Source organism: Canis lupus, chromosome 21 (assembly GCF_048164855.1).
Source record: "Canis lupus baileyi chromosome 21, mCanLup2.hap1, whole genome shotgun sequence".
Classification (NCBI taxonomy): Eukaryota; Metazoa; Chordata; class Mammalia; order Carnivora; family Canidae; genus Canis; species Canis lupus.
Window position 1 is genome coordinate 2,963,269 of NC_132858.1, and position 16,111 is coordinate 2,979,379.

The 16,111-nt window shown below is 55.4% G+C and overlaps 1 protein-coding gene across 1 annotated transcript in view; it reads right to left on the reverse strand.

Moving 5' to 3' along the window:
* Positions 1–16,111, reverse strand: part of MACROD1 (mono-ADP ribosylhydrolase 1) — a 150,132-nt gene that overhangs the window by 114,408 nt on the left and 19,613 nt on the right.

A 16,111-nucleotide genomic window follows, 5' to 3' on the forward strand; every position in this document is an offset into this window, starting at 1 on the left:
ACACTTGGCCTGGGTCCTTCCCCACCCACCCGGACACCCCTTGTCCCCTAGAGGCACCCTAACATTCACAGCTCCCTAAGCCTTATGTGGTATCTCATACCATTGAGGGGAAAGGAAAAAATGATGATTTTCCATGAAAACAATGGCAGTTTCTGCTAAATTTAACATAAAATAACTCATTACTTCTGCCTTAAATCCGAATGTGTGTCTGGATATGGGTTAATGAGTTTTTCCTCATATTCCAAGGAAGCAGTTATTTCTCGACATGCCTTGGTGGCGGGTGGCTCTGCGGAGGTGACACAGGCCCCTCTTTCTCCTCAACTCCTAGTCCTCACCTCTCACCTTGGTAGGAGCCAGACAAGAGAGAACACGCCAAAGAGCAGCACCTGATGTGGCCTCTGGGAAAGGGCCAAGTCTGTTCCCCAACCCCTGCCTAGGCGCCAGCACACAGTGAACGCTCAGGAGGCCACTCAACCCTTTCCTACATGAGACCCATTCTCCAGGGCTGCCAAGCAATCTGAGAGCACAGTCAGCCGGGCAGTCGGTAAATACATACAAAGGGCCTGCTGGGTGCTAGGGCTGAGATGGGGCATCCTTCTTGCCTCATGGAGGAAGAGGAGATGGGGGCCCAGCCCCAGCCCACCGGTGGGGAGGTTCTCCGTGGAGCCATGTTTCCACTGATGATGTTTCCTCAGATGAGGAGGGAGAGCAAGAGAGAAGGCCCGAAGCAGGGAACAGGAAGATAAGTCCAATTCTGGACCTCCGTCTGCAAAGGCTCAGCCTCCTCCGTATCCCTAAGCACGGTAGCCGTCCGCTAGCCCAGCCTCTGGCCACACTGAGCACCAGTAATTCCCCAGGCAGGCCTGCCCTGACTCAGGCTCCCAGTCTGGGCCTTGTGATCTCTGGGCTCAGGGTGCCCATGAAGGCCCTGCCTGGAAGCCTCCACTGGGGGACTGTGTCTGGAAAGGCTGTCCCCTCCGGCTCCACCCCGGGCCCCACACTGCACAGGTGACCAGTTTCCATCCCTCCCTCACTGGGGGCCCCTAGCTGGCACCCCTTCCAGTCCCCAGAGGGCACTTGCCTGGTACACAGGAGGCACCCGTAAACGTGAAGTGAAGGGTGAGTCAATAAACACCAGTAAATCAATCCGCCAACTGATCAACTGATCGATGCTGAGTCCCAGGAGGGGCAGCCCTTGGCAGCCCCAGCGTCCCAGTAATCTGACAGTTTTACTTCTCCCCTGCACCCCTCTTCCCACGAGGAGGGCAGGGGGAGTGGGGAGCAGAGGACGAGGCACAGATGGGCCTGTCCCTAGCTCATCGTACTCCATACACAGTGGTAGCTCCAAAACCAGTGCACCCACGGGGTTCTCTTCAAGCTGGGGCAGGAGAAACTGTTCCTCAGCTCCTAGAACTACTGAACTTTCTGCCCGGGGAGGGTTCAGAGTCACATGCACTTGGGATCAACTGGATTAATGTCATTGCTGTTTTGGGGGGCTCCTCAGAGAGGGCCTTGGAGTCCCTCAGAAGTGGGCTATGCCTCTTACTCCTGTGCTTCAGTGTTACCCTCTGTAAAATGTGTGCATGATAAGAGCTCACTGCTCTTACTTTCACAATCATGGCAGCATTGACCCTGCTAATGTGTGCTGGAGCCTCCTTGGAGGGTACAGAATGCTGGGGGCCCCTCCGCTTGTCCAGGGAGTGCAGGCCCCCCAACACTGGCATGCCCGCCCCCGGGGTTTACTCAGCATCCCTGGCCCACCAGCACTGAGCTCGCTGGCATTTCTTGCAAGGAGGCTCAGGTATCTCAGCAACACAGAGGAGAAGCATCCAAATGGGGCTGGGGGCGCCTGTTCCACAGACCCCTCGAACCACAGACAGCCAAAGTCTGCAGCTGCTCTTTGAAACCCGCTAGGGGCAATGTCTAGCTGATCCAAGCTTTCAGCTTCAAGAGGACAGGGCAAGGGGCTGGGGCACCTCAGGCTTTAATAAATGCCCTCAGGGGCTGGAAACCCAGATGAGGTTGGGTCATAGGAGGGACCCATCAGGACCTGTCGGGGAGGCTCCAGGATCTGTACTTTGGGTCTATAGAAAAAAAGATCTTCCAGACATAACTAACCCTTTCTGACAAGGAGTAAGTGGTCTGAGAGAAAGTGAGCCCCGTCCTCCCAGGAGAGCAAGCAAAGCTGGCATGAGTTCTGGGTGGTAGAGGGGACCCACTGACTCTGAGGACCCCTGTCTCTTACCATATCTCCAAATGGACACTGGGAGATGGGGACTGACCCCCCTGCCCCATCTGCTTCAGCACCTGCCTTGCCCTGCAGCCAAGCAGCTTCTGGACCTCTTCTCCCCAAAGACATCTCAGGATTCACAGACACTGGGGTTACAGGCAGGTATGGGGTGAGACCCCAAATGGCTGCCCTGTGGCCAAGGGATAACCCCAGGGCCCTGGCTTTATACATCCAACTCCACCTGTTTGGTCAGATCCAGGACTAAAAGCTCTAGTTCAAATGGGACAAAGAAAGAGTAGCCACGACCCCTGGACCTGGACCCTGCCTTTACCTGGCCACCACCAGGCTCCAGAAACTTCCCCCTTCCTGTGCCTCCACTTCCCGGGCGGTGGGGGTCAGAGCAACCCTGGCCTCACCAAGCATCCTGAAAGAGAAGCAATCAAACCCAGGAAGGAATTCAAGCCCCAAACTGCACCCCTCACACCTAAGCTCTTTGGCCAGTTCTTAGTACCCTTAGGAGGTTCCACAGATGGAGCAGAGGACACCCAGTCAACCCCAAAACACTCCATCAGTAGATCTGGGTGCAGCTTGCTCACCTATTTCTGGGCGTCCAAAACAAAGTATGCTCCCAGGCCGGCCCTGACGCTGGCTGCCTTTCCCTCCTCACCACCATGCCCCAGGCCCGCTTCAGCACCTGCCTCCCCACGGGCCCGCCACCACCCGGCACCTGGCACCTCCGAAGGACCCTCTCCTCCCACGGCAGAGTAAATAGGCTCTCTCAAGCCACTAACTGACAGCACAAATGAAATCCTGGCGCTCCCCCTCAGAGATTTACAGGGGAAGTGAAATCTTATTTGCACTGCTGCCAAACCTGGACCGCGATGAAATTATGCCTCCAAGAAGAGACCTGGCCGGCTCCTCGCGGAAGCGGCTGCATCAGAGATGGGCTTATTAAAAGCCACAGTGGCCACATTTCAACCTGTTTCAGGTGTTAAGTAATTTACTGCCACCCAGAATTCACTGGCAGGTTTTTGTCATTTTTTTTTCTGTGATCCAAGCAAGTGCCCCCCGAGGTCCCTACATAGGGAATTGCGGGTCTAAATGCTGCCTGCCCCCCGGCCCTGCAGAGGGAAATGGGGGAGCAGAAGCCAGCCGGGGTGGTAGCAGACAGCCCCAACTCTCCCCAGGGTTATACCAGGCCTGGCCAAAGCTCAGAGTGACAGGGAGACAGGCTCTAAGATCCCACACCCCATTTGGGGAGCCCAGTGATCCCCTAAAGACCCCGCAGGCATCTTGCAAAGGCAGCAATGGTATAAGCTCTGTGAGAGCAGAAACTACCTCTGTCTCAGGACCTGGTGGCCAACCCCACAATCAAGTGTTTATTGAGCACCTACTATGCGCCAGGCCCTGCCCAAATGGAGGACACTGCAATGAGTGGGACCCCAAAGGTCCCTGCCTTGTGGAGCTCTCGTTCTACTGGTAATATTTGTGGTTGGTTGATTAAAATCTCTGAGAGGCAAACAAGCTCTTGAGAGGAAAGACATGGGCAGGCAGGGCACCAGAGGGAAGGGGCAGGAAGGAGGGAGCCTGTGCTACTGAGCTACATGAAAGCTGCTGCCACAGCCTTGGGTTGGGACCTGTGCCCTTCACTGCCCTGGAGCACATGCAGCAAGGGGTTCATGTCCTGCCTTTCCCCTCTCCTGGCCCCCCAAAACTTCGGGGAATACACAGCCTGGCATTCACGGGAAGCTAGGACAGGGAGCCCTCTGCAGTCTGGGGCTCACGAGGTCACCAAGTCCTCCTCCTCCGAGTCCCTTCTCTGCAGTGGGGGGTGAAGGACTATTTGATGCCTGCTGGCTTTGGGGGGATTAAGCCTATTACGGAGACTACCGGGGGCTTATCCGATGCCCTTTCTGACACCCCTCTTCTCCACCTGTTTTCAGATACTCAGGAAGACCAAGGGGAATCTTCAAAGTCCAGGCTGAGCCAAGAGCAAAAATTCTTTAATTAGCTTTCTCTTGGAACGGGGCCCTGGCAAACGGATTAGTTGTGGTGGGGTGGGAGAAAGGGACTAGAATCCTCCTTAAAGCTGAGATTACAAGCCTGGGGTGAAAGGCTTGCGGGAGAGCCCATCATCAGGGACGGCAGGTCCCTGAGCAGGCCCTCCCCGATCAGCGACTCCTCAGGGGCTGGCAGATGGAACCTGTCACCAGGAAGGCGAGGGAGATGCACTCTCAGCGAGGCCGTGGTCCTCGGGAGCTGGCTCAGGAAGCTGCTTGGCATGGCCGGGCTGTATGCCTGGGTTTCCTAATGAATGTGCTTCCTTCCCGGGTGGCCGCCCAGATCTGGAACTTCATAATTAAGGGGGATTTCCTAAAGGGGCGCCCATCTGTGAGGGGTAAGGCAGCACATGTGGACAGTGCCAGGCACCAGACATATGTCACCATGTTCCATCTTCACTTACTCCTATTTTCATGCAAGTAAACTGAGGCCTAGATCTAAGGAGCTTGCCCGAGGCCACGGTGGCAGAGGTTACAGTTGGAACCAGGTCTGTCCAGGTTCGTCCCACTGCCCCAAATCCTGGCCCACAAGGCCCCTTGAGGAGGCCTGAATGGAGGTCCGTGAGCCCGGAAGAAAAGGTATAGGTGGGGATCCCTGGGTGGCTCAGCAGTTTAGCGCCTGCCTTTGGCCCAGGGCACAATCCTGGAGTCCCGGGGTCGAGTCCCACGTCGGGCTCCCGGCATGGAGCCTGTTTCTCTCTCTGCCTGTGTCTCTGCCTCTCTCTCTCTATGTCTATCATGAATAAATAAATAAAATCTTTGGAAGAAAAAAAAGAAAAGAAAGAAAAGAAAAGAAAAGAAAAGAAAAGAAAAGAAAAGAAAAGAAAAGAAGAAAAGAAAAGAAAAGAAAAGAAAAGAAAAGAAAAGAAAAGAAAAGAAAAGAAAAGAAAAGGCACAGGTGAGCCCCCACCCCACCAGAAAATGCTGCAGGGAAGTAGGCCTCCCCATGCAGGCCTCTTCCAGGAAGACTTCCCTGACCAGCCCACAGCCCTTTGGATTCCCCATCAAGGCACTTACAGCCTGTGTTGTATCCCTGTTGCCCCCACTATACACTGAGCCCCTTTTAGAGGCAGGAACTGGGTCTTCATCACCCATATTCTCTGAATGAAGGAAGGAGGGGTGTACCCGCCTCAGTCTGGAGACCAGAACAAGAAGCCTGGTAGGAGGCTGGGCCTCAGGAGCAGGAGGAAGGGAAGGATCCTGGGAGCTCCAGGCTGGTGTCTCTCCTAGGCCCGGGTTCTCCTGCTGGCTGGCTTTGCCCAAGGAGGTGCACAAGGGGTGGGTGGGTGGGTGCGAGGATGATTCAAGGACTCAGAGACCTAGATTCCCCAGACCAACGCTGTTTGAAGTACAACTCATGCTCTCCCCCTTGAGCTCTGCATCAAAGGCAGCTCTGCTGTGGTCCGGCTACACTGTGCTCTACAGATAAGAGCCACCCTCAAGGGGCAGGCTGAGAAAGGGCATCTGGGCCACCCCCAGCTTTGTTCGGCCTCTCTGCTCCTAGTGCAGCAAGCTGAGCCACCCCAATTCTAGTCTAGGGTGTTCCTGTTGGTTCCCCTTCCTGACCCTCTGGACAGGTCTGCCCCAGAGTCAGGTCACCATAGGTATCCCAGCTCCCTGGGGCATCTCAGCCATCTAAGCCACATCTCCCTTGCAGCCCCAGCACCTCACACCTGCTGAATGAACGAACACAAAGCTAAATGAACCACCATCTATGGAGCAGATGGAAGGGAGGTCTAACCCAGGAAAGCCCTGGAGGAGGTGACATCTAAGCTGGGACTGGGAGAATGACCAGTGTCAGCCCAGTGGAAGAAAGGGGCAGGGGGAAGAGCCTGTGCAAAGGCCAGGAGGTATAAGAGCACATACATGCTGCTATGAGACCCCAAATCATGGATCTGGGCTGGAATGGAGAGGGTAGGAGAGAAAATCAGAAAAGGCAAGAGAGGTTCCAGGGCCAGATGATGTAGGTATATCAGCTAGGATGCCCAAGGTCACTACTAGGACAAGAGCTAACCCAAATTTAGGATCCCAAGGATGTTGGAAGAAGCCATGATAACAGCCAAGGCTGCCCACTCTGGGGGTCCCCACTTCCATCCAGTCTCTATGCATACCCCTCACCGTGTGGTGCCTGGCACCAGCCAAGCTCCAGGTGCAGGGAGTGCTGAAACCAGAGGCTCTGCTGAGCAGCAGAAAGTGGCATCATCCCACGAGGGGCCAGGCCCAGAAAGACCCAGGATGAGGGAGTTGGAGGGTGAGGGTAAGGGGGGGAGCCAACCCCCCCAGGAACATCTCCAGTGGCAAGCAGGGTGAGCCAGCGACACAAGGGCAGTGGCAGTGACCCCACTGAGACTTAATGGGAGCAGAGAGTTCTATGTGTTTTCTGGCTTAAAGCAAGTATTTCCAAGCTCCTACTATGTGCTGGGTTGGTGCAAGCCACCAGGGGTGAGCCTGAGGGAGGGCTGGCCCCCTGCCACCGCTGCACCACAAGTGCAAGTATCAATACTTGCAGGCACTGCACTCCCCGGCAGTGAAGAATGATGTGTCTCATTTCAATTAGCCTTTTCCTGATTACTAGCGAAGTTCTGCATCTTTTCGCTTGTTTACCGGCCATTTGTTTTTCTCCTACCGGGAATTGCTTGTCCACATATTTTGCCCATTTTTCTTAGTGATTTGTAGGAGCTCTTCACATATTGAGAAGCAGAGAAGTACCCTTCTCCTGGGGAAGACTCCCAGAGCCTCCCTCCTGGGTCCTTGGCCCCAGGACAGGGAAGATTTGCATGGGTTTCTGGATGCTCCCACTGATTCTCTGTACACTCATACACTCATCCAGCTCCCAAATGGCCAACTTTGTCAGAAGATGAAGCACCTTCTACAGGTGGGACTCCCTACCAGGCCTGCATCTCAGCTGGCAAAACCCAAAGGGCTTATATTTCACTTACACTGAGAAGAATACACTGTCAGTGGCTGGCAGGGTGCTCCTAATGACGTCCAAGGGGAGCCAGCAGGTGTAGCCAGGCATCTAGGAGGAAGGGGGACTTTTGCCATTCCAGGCCAGTTCAGTGGGGGCCATCCAACGAAAGGGGCAGGTTCCCAAAGCCTCAGGCTGACCCTCCCACCAGAATTCCAGGGTCCCCTCTGGCACACACCATCCCCGCACCCCTTCCAGCTATGACAGCTCCTAAAGAGTGACCTGGGCCTGAGAGGACACTTCTGAGCCCTGCCCCCTCACCCTCTGCCACCTGACCTGCAACCCCATGGCTTCTTTTTTTTTTTTTTTTTTTTTTAAGATTTTATTTATTTATTCATGAGAGACACAGAGAGAGAGGCAGAGAGGCAGAGACACAGGCAGAGGGAGAAGCAGGCTCCATGCAGGGAGCCTGATGTGGGACTCGATCCCGGGACTCCAGGATCATTCCCTGGGCCGAAGGCAGATGCTCAACTGCTGAGCCACCCAGGCGTCCCCCCATGGCTTCTTTTGTCTCCGATGCTTTCCATGTCTCAGCGGACAAACAACGCAGCCTATAAAACTGATTTCCAAAGCCTATAAAGGCAATAACATTTAGGGAGCTAGGAAAAATAAGGCCCCTCCTTTCCTGGAGTAATGGGCTGCCAGGAGTCCTCCTGGGGCCCTTTCTACAGCTGGGGCCAGCACAGCACAAGACCAGCTCACACACTTTCTCGAACCAGGTGGTAAATGGCCCTTCTGCACATGTTCCAAAGGGCCCATGGCAGCCAGGGAGGCTGCAACCTGACAGCTTACCTCTTCTCTGATGCCTCAGCCATGGAGTCTGGGAAGACTCAGTGGCACCCCACACTACCCCCTTGCTTGTCCTCCACCAAGCACCTGGCAGAAGAGCCAGACTGCAGATTGCAGGTCACTGTCTAGAGCCGGCTAAGGTCACCCCACTGTAGTCAGAACGGGAGCGAAGGCCCACCCTAAGGGTGGCCTGGTATACATCCTGAGCAGTCAAGCCCCATCATCCTGCTCTGTACCACGCATGGGTGTGCCCTTCAGGAGGGCAAACGATACCTCCATAAAGGCAGCCACCATGACCCCTGGATAACAAAGGGGATGAGGTCCCAATGGGGACCTGGAAAGCTCAGTTCTCCACCTCCAAAGCTCTCCAAACACTTTCCATGTTGGTGTTTGCCCACCAACTGACATGCCCACCAACTGGAATGACACCCAGAATTCTAATTGGCTACCATGTGCCCACTCCCTTTCATTCATTCACTTACTCATTCATTCATGCCAGGGTGATGTGACATAGTGGAAAGTACCAGGATACAAAGTGAGCCCTGGTTTGAGCTTCCTGAGGAGCCTGGGGACAAGTCGCTCAACAGCCCTGCACTGCAGGTTGAACACCTGGAAAGAGGGCATACCAAAGCCACCACCCCCAGCTCACCGTTATGAGGATCATCCTGGGCTCAGAGAGTTGCTGGATGAGGGTGATACCACTCCCTGATGCTGGGGGGCAGTGCAGGAGGCTGGGCCAGGGATGAGGGCAAAGCACAGAGGCAGACACCAAGGAGAGGGCCCACCTGGAGGCACCAGGAAGGACCAAATGACCCCGGCAGTCATTCCAGGCAAGGATGAAGCAAGTTTGGGAGACAGGGCATTCAAGCATTAAAGATCTACCTTCGGGGAAGATCTGCTGTGCGACCCACAGATCCACAGACAGGGGGAAACGAGGGATTCCTCGCCCAGGGCCTGTGGGGGCCCCCTCTCAGAAGCCACTCATCCTCTTTCTCCTCCAGGATCAAAAACATATCATGACATGGAATTAGCTCAGCCTCCAGCTTAACCACAGGATGTGGGGAGAAGCAAGGATCTTCTAACCAGGGACAACCCCTGCAAAGGGGCCGCAGGGTTTCTGTGGGGCACCAGAGGGATGGGGAAGTGGGGCACCAGCCCATGGGAGCATGCAGGCAGCCTCGGAGGAGCTGTGAAGCTGGCTGTGGGGCTGAGAGGCAGCATTTGCATGGAGAGCGCTTGGTGGCTCTGGAATTTATGCAGCTGCCCTGTGATTCTGGAAGCGAGAATCTCTGGCCGCTTTTCTCAGCGGGAACAAGTCTTTTCTTCAAATCGATGGTGACACATTTTTAAACTCTGATATTAAGGAGGGAAAGATTCTTTTCTGGCCCCCTGGGGGCAACGCTTATTAGTCACTGGCTCATCTGAGAGAAATCGCAGAGGTAGACCCAGTGGGCCTGGGCCAGGCAAGAGGCCCAGAGGCCAGCAGGGAATGGACAGCAACAAATAAGAGGGCAGAGGGGCCTCCCAAGTCAGAAGCAAAGCTGCATCAGAGAGACTTGAACAGCAAGGCTGGGGGAGATCTATAGCAGGGTATGCAGTGTCCGTGGGGAAATAAAGAACCACTGGTAAGGGTGATAGGGAGGGAGAATGAAGAGAAAGGAAGAGTAGGAAGAGGCATTAAGCTAAAGTACAAATTGATTTCCGACTACGAGGTTCTAGAAACTGAAATCTTATTCCCCATCTTGCTCTGGCTGTCAGGAAGCTCAAAGCCGCATTTTACATTCAGTAGCAATAGACTTGTTCAGCCTAGGTTTGAGGTGTCATCTGGGCAGGGCCAGGGCAGGTGCCAGGAGCCAGGCTGCCCCAAACAGCCCCCAAAGAGCATACAGCAGAAGGGTGGGCAGAATTGTGGTCTCTCAGTAGACCAGGCACCAACATTGAGGGGCAGGTGCCAAGGGGCCCCAACCAGGCACCCCAACCTGCCTCTGGCCAGCAGGGTAGAAAGCACATGCCCAGGGCGTCCAGGCCAAAGGCTTCCAGGTATGGCCAAAAGCCCAGGGCTCAGTGGCCTCCCAAGTCCCTTCTGTTTATCCCTGTTTTAACGGTTCCCTAGTTTTATTGTACCTATTTTTCAGTAGAAATAGGTGGGTTAAACATTTTTAAAAAATCAATCCCAGCTCAAACGCCCACTTCCTTGGTGATAACAGCCACCATTTATTGAGTTCCAAAGACTTGTCGCATTTGCATGGGCCTGCTCTATCCTCTCCATCACCTTCGGTAGGGACGTGACTCTCCTGGGTTTACAGATGAGGACACGCAGCTCAGAAGGCAGGTGTATCCTGGTCAAGGTCACAAGAGCTCATAAGTGGCCATGGCAGCCCTGTCCAGTAAATCCCCTGGCACATCCCCATTCCTATTCCTGGAGGAAGGCCAGCCCCAGAGCCCCGGAGCCCAGCACTCTGCTCTGTGCACCTGGCGGGGAGTGGGGGCTTTTGCCTGCCTTGTTAGCAGGAAGAAGAGGCTGAGTCAAGGTCAAGGCCTGGAAGGCACGAAAGACAGTCAGGTATCCCACAGAACTCCATCACCCCCTGACTCCGCCCACGACACCAGGGTCCCCTTTCTGCCAAGCCCCAAGGCTTCAGCCACAGCCCACCCCACCTTCCTGTGACCCTCACCAGGAAAGTTCCCCGAGGCTGCCAGACAGGATTTAGCTCCTTTGACAGTCAAAGCTGCAAAGCTCCCGTCGCAAATGTCAATTCTGGGCCATTTGCTTCGTAGATTTTAATGTTCCTGTTTCTCCTCAACATCCTCAGCAAGGTAGCTCTTGCTTTTCAAAAGGGATGTGGTGTTTGATGATGTTTAAACCGTACGTGAAATACAGCCAGGCGGCAATAATAAAACAGACGCGAGCCCTGCTGGCAGGGGAATGGCTGACAGCCGGGCCTCTCTCTTCCCACATGCTACTCCACAGCTAAGCTCCTATTTTTATGGCAATTACAATGTCCGAAGAGGGGGAGGAAGCAGCGATGGAGAGGAAGAGAGTGGGTATAAGGACCACTTGTTGCTGTTGGGAGCGGGGTGCAGCTGATGGGGTTTTAATGAAGCAGAGCGGGCGATGCCAGCTGGGTGCCCTGGCGGAGGGGGCCCCCGCACCCAGCACTGGCCTCCACCCCCCCCCCCCCCCCGGAGCACCGTCAGATCTGGCTCCACACCCCAGGACCCGTCTTCTCCTGGACCCGAGTCCTTTCCTGGACCTGAGTTCTCATTGGCTTCTGTCTCCTGACACCCCACGAGGACACCCCTGGGGGGGTTCAGGGAGCAGGGTCCCTGCCCGAGTCCCCATGCCGGGCAGCTTGCCTCCAGGGGGACCTCAGCCATCAGAGAGCTAACGGGCTGGCATCCTGGGGCCACCCCCACCACAGGTGGGCCCTGTCCGGGGATGGAGACGTGGGGCCAGGGGACACTTGCTCCAGTCTAGTGGTGAAGTGAGGTATCCCACCCAGCCCCTACAGCATGCCAGGCACTCATCCGGTTTCCTCCCTCCTCCCACAGGGCATACCGTGGGAACCAAGGCTGGGAGAAGCGGTCCATGGATTTTACCCTGGTCCATTTTGTAAGCAGCCACAGAACTGGCCTCGAGGGGCTGCCCATGCCACACACCTAGGGGCCCTCCGGCCCCAGCCTGGCCTCCCTCCCCAAGGGCAGCTGCACTCTCTCGACGGGTGATCACTCAAGACAGCAGGGAGAGGGAGTCTGGGATGGGGTCACACACAGGCAGCTACCAGCAGGGCCTGAGGAAGCATCCAAACAGCAACTTGCAAAATAAATAAATAAGCCCAAAAGGTGAGCTTCTGAAGCACACAAAGACTCTGAGGAGGGAGAGGAAGAGAAGGCCAGAGGCTGCAGGGGCCCTCGGGTGGCTTTGGCTCTGTTAGCTCCGACCGGGAGGGTGCCTCAGTCACCAGCTTCCTTGAGGTGGAGAATAGCCCCAAGCCTGACCCACCTCCTGGCTCTGCACAGGCTGTTCCCATGGAACCACACACCCTTCCCCACTGATGGCCCTGTACCCTACAGTTAAGAAACCCCAAATCAGGAAGGGCCCCTGCCTCAGCCACCTCAGGCCCCAAAAGGGCTCAGTTTACCACAAGAAGGACAAGAAGGAGGAACGCTCAACCATCCCATCCCCAGCTCCTGCAAACACTATACACAGCAGGCCCCATCCTGCAGGTCAGAGCAGCCCTCCCAGAGTAGCCACAGCAATGAACACAGGAGCTGCATTTCTTCAGGGTTTACTCTTATAAATCTTGGACATTGTACTATCTCCTCCCAAACTCACAGCAACCCTAGGAGGCGGGTCCTAGTGGACTCTTATTCCCATTATACAGACAAGAAAACTGAGGCCTAGAGGGTAAGTGACTGGCTTAAGGTCCCACAGCCTGCACCCTATGGAACAGAGACCCATAGCCAGGCCAGCACCTCCCGCCACAGTGCCCTGAGATGGGGCCGTCTGGGAAGTGGGGGGTGAGGAGGCAGAGTTAAGCTTTGGACCCTCTTTCAGGCCATGTTACATCCTACAGACCACCCCACACTGGGGCCAGGCCAGGCCTCAACCAGGAGTCAGGTCTGGGAGAAGGTATGAGCCCACCTGGGGGTCTGGAGAGAACAGATTTAACCCAACACCCCTATGAACAGCATTGGCTGCACAGAGCTGGGTGTGGAGAGGAAGGAAGGGGCCCTAGTGCCTGGGAAGGGTCCATGGTGTCCATGTGCTACATCCAGACCCCTTCATCTTGTAGGGACACAGGGTACCATCCATTTCATGGGCAGGCAAGCCACAGCCTCTGGAGAGGCCTGAAGCTGGCTGGGCACCCCCTTGCCAAGGCGCTGGCAGATTATTCTGGTAGAGCAAGCCAAGGGCTGCAGATACAGCCCTTTTCATGCTTGGCCAATTTAATGGTCTCCATTAATTTCAAAACACACACATTCCCACAAGCTCCAGCCTCGTCAGCTCAGTGCTCAGGGTGGAGAGCGGACAGGCAGGCGCGCAGGTGCAGGTGCTTAGGCCAGTCGGACTCAAGGACAGGGAGGAGCTGCTCGGCAGGGGGCGGGTGAGCAGCAGAGGCCTAACTGCTGCCTCCTGACCTTGGGTCTGTCGTGACGGGGAGAAGAAAGACAAGGAGAAAGGGCCCAGTTCTGGGAATCAGGAAGGTCTGCTTTGCCACCTTCCTGCTGTGTGACCCTGAGCAGGTCACTGTCCCCTTCTGGCTTCAGACACTCTCCCTGTCCAAGCTGGGAAATGCCTTGAGGGCATGTACCGGGCCCTATGGAGCCTTGTATCCCCAGAGCCTCACAATGAGCCAGGAACCTCACAAGCAGCCCGCACTGGGTACCACTATTCTCACCTGTAAAATGCATCAGCCTCCTTTGGGCCCCGGCATCTATGACCAACCATGAGGGGCAGAGTGGGGTCTTGGCTGGGACAGGAGGAGGAGACCCAGATGGGGTCACTGGCACATCCAGTCCCTCCTTCTGTCTGACTCGCTCTCAGAGGCATTCAAACAATCATTTATTCAACAAACTTTCATTGAAACCCAGGCCATAGGGTCACTGGGTCCAGGTCCATGGCCCACCTTCGTGTTCCCTGTGGAAGGATGGGAAGGATCCAGCTAATACACAGGAAACTTGGGAGAAGACCTTGGGGTAGAGGGACCTTTCCAGGGTCCCTGAGTCCTGCCCACAGCCAAGCTCAGCTTGCTGGACCAGGCCCTGTGAGCCCTCAAGGGAATCTCAATAATTCAGGAGGGATCCATCATTTATGAATTTATGTAACCGCTTCTCGACCTTGTGGAAACGAGCCGCCCTCCTCCTACAGCGGTGGAAATTAGGCCTTAGCACCATCCCGGGTGTTCTGGGGAGGGTGTCAACTGGACCCCAGGCCTCCCAGCTGGCCTTCCAATCCTCTCTGCCCCTCACCCCCAGACTAGAAGCAGAGGGAGCTTCTAAGGAAGGAGGAGCTTCTAAGCATCCCCCTTAAATTCCAAGTCTGAAAGGTGAGGGTTTGATTCCTGGCTCAGCCGTTTCCCAGCATTAGGGCCCCATGTGGGCCTCAATCTCTTCATCTGTAAAATGGGGGAAATACTAGTATCTACTTCAGAAGTGAGGCAAAGTTGGGGGCAGCCCTTGGCCCAGAGGCAGCACTGAATAACAAGCTGCCCCCGCTTCAGAGCAGGTGCTCCATTGGGTGAGCCGAGGGCAGGGGCTGAGCAACAGGTCCACCAGGCAAGCCACAGGGGCTCGAGCCCATCACGGGGCTTCATGGGGCCAAGAAACCCAGACTGAGATGTCAGGACCATCTTTTCTGCACTGACCACCCCCTGCACCAAACACCCAACCCTCCTATAGGCAGGGCAGAAGACAACATACCTATTCTTCGACCAGAAAAGAAAAGGAACAAAGACAAGGTTATTTCCATCCACCCTCAAAAATACAAGGATTTCCTGGAAGCTCTAGGGTCTGGCAAATCTCCCCTCCCAGCAGCACTACCAGTTAGCTGTGTGGCCTTAAGCAAGTTGCTTCACATCTCTGAACCTCAATTTCACATTGACACCGTGGGCTAATATAGTAACACCAAGAGGCCAGGGGAGGTGTCATGGGATGTGCATATAGCCCAGATCTGGAGGGAGACGCTCGCTCAGGACTGGCCATGGCTCATTCCAAGCCCCTCAGAGCTTCCCCCAAGTAGCATCCCCCTCCACAGCCTGCCCTGCTTCACCCTTTCCTGCCAGGGCTCTCCGTCTCTGCCCCTAGAACGCCACCTCCCAGCTTCTGATTCAGCACCCCCGTTTTTAATTTGAGATTTATTTATTTTAGAGAGAGAGTGCATGTGAGGGGGGGCAGAGGGAGAGAAAGAGAGAGAATCTCAAGCTGACTCCCCACTAAGTGCAAAGCCTAATGCAGGGCCCCCCCAAGATCATGACCTGAGCTGAAATCGAGTTGGCTCCCCAACCAACCATACTACCCAGGCACCCCTACACACACACACACACGCCTTTTTAAAAAAGATTTATTTATTTATTGGAGAAAGAGAGAGAGAGAGAGATACAGAGACAGCACTCCCTTCTCAGCACAAGCACTGCCTCTACTTTGCCTCCTCCAGGCAGCCTTCCAGATTACCTCCCACCCCTGCAGCCAGGACTCCCAGCCCTCACAAACTTTCTTATCCCTTTCTATTCATGGGTCTCACCTCACATTTGGGATTATAGAGTGTGTTTTTTGTAGCCCAGGGCCTATACCAATGCCTGGTGCAACAACAGGCCTGCTGCATAGTCTGCAGAATGAAGGAAAGGCCGTGCGTGAGTTCAAATTCCAACTGTCACCTGCCAAGACTGGCGGTCTGATCACGGAAAATGGGGATCACAGCCTTGCCTGCCTCAAGGATGCCTCGAGGCCAGTGCCACAGGGTGGGCGCTGAGTGGTGGTGGGTCCTCACCGTGTGCCCCCAGGGGCCCTGGGCCCAGCAAGGGCCCAGCCGCCCGCAGGCTGCCCCACACTCGCCCTCCCTGCTCACTGCGGAGAAGTGGCTGCCGTCGGAGGCAGCCGGCAAGCCTCAGCAAACACATTTAAATCTGAAGTGACAGATAAAGCGATTTACGGCGACAGTTTAGCGTCAGATCACTTCCCACAAGGCAGCCGGCGTCCCTCAGCCCCTCCTGCCTGCTAGTCCATCAAGGCGGTCTCTAAATCACTGACTCTGAGCAGTGGCCCAGGGCCTGCTGGGGCTGGGCTCCTTGGAGCCCCTGGCAGTGGAAGGGATGAAGGACGACGGGGCTGGCTCGAGAGGAGGAGGGGGCGCTTAACAGCTGGCAGATTTTCACAAATCAAAAACCCAAGACTTAAGGAAACAGAGCGCCACTTCATGTCTTATTTTAAATAAATAAGCAGCTGAAAAGCACCCAGCGAGGCCAGCTTGTGGCTGTGACACAGCTTCCCACCCGCTCTGCGCATCCTGGCCCGCGGGCCTAGGCCCCTCAAAGGCCTCACTGACCTGCGTTGCCTCCTGCCACC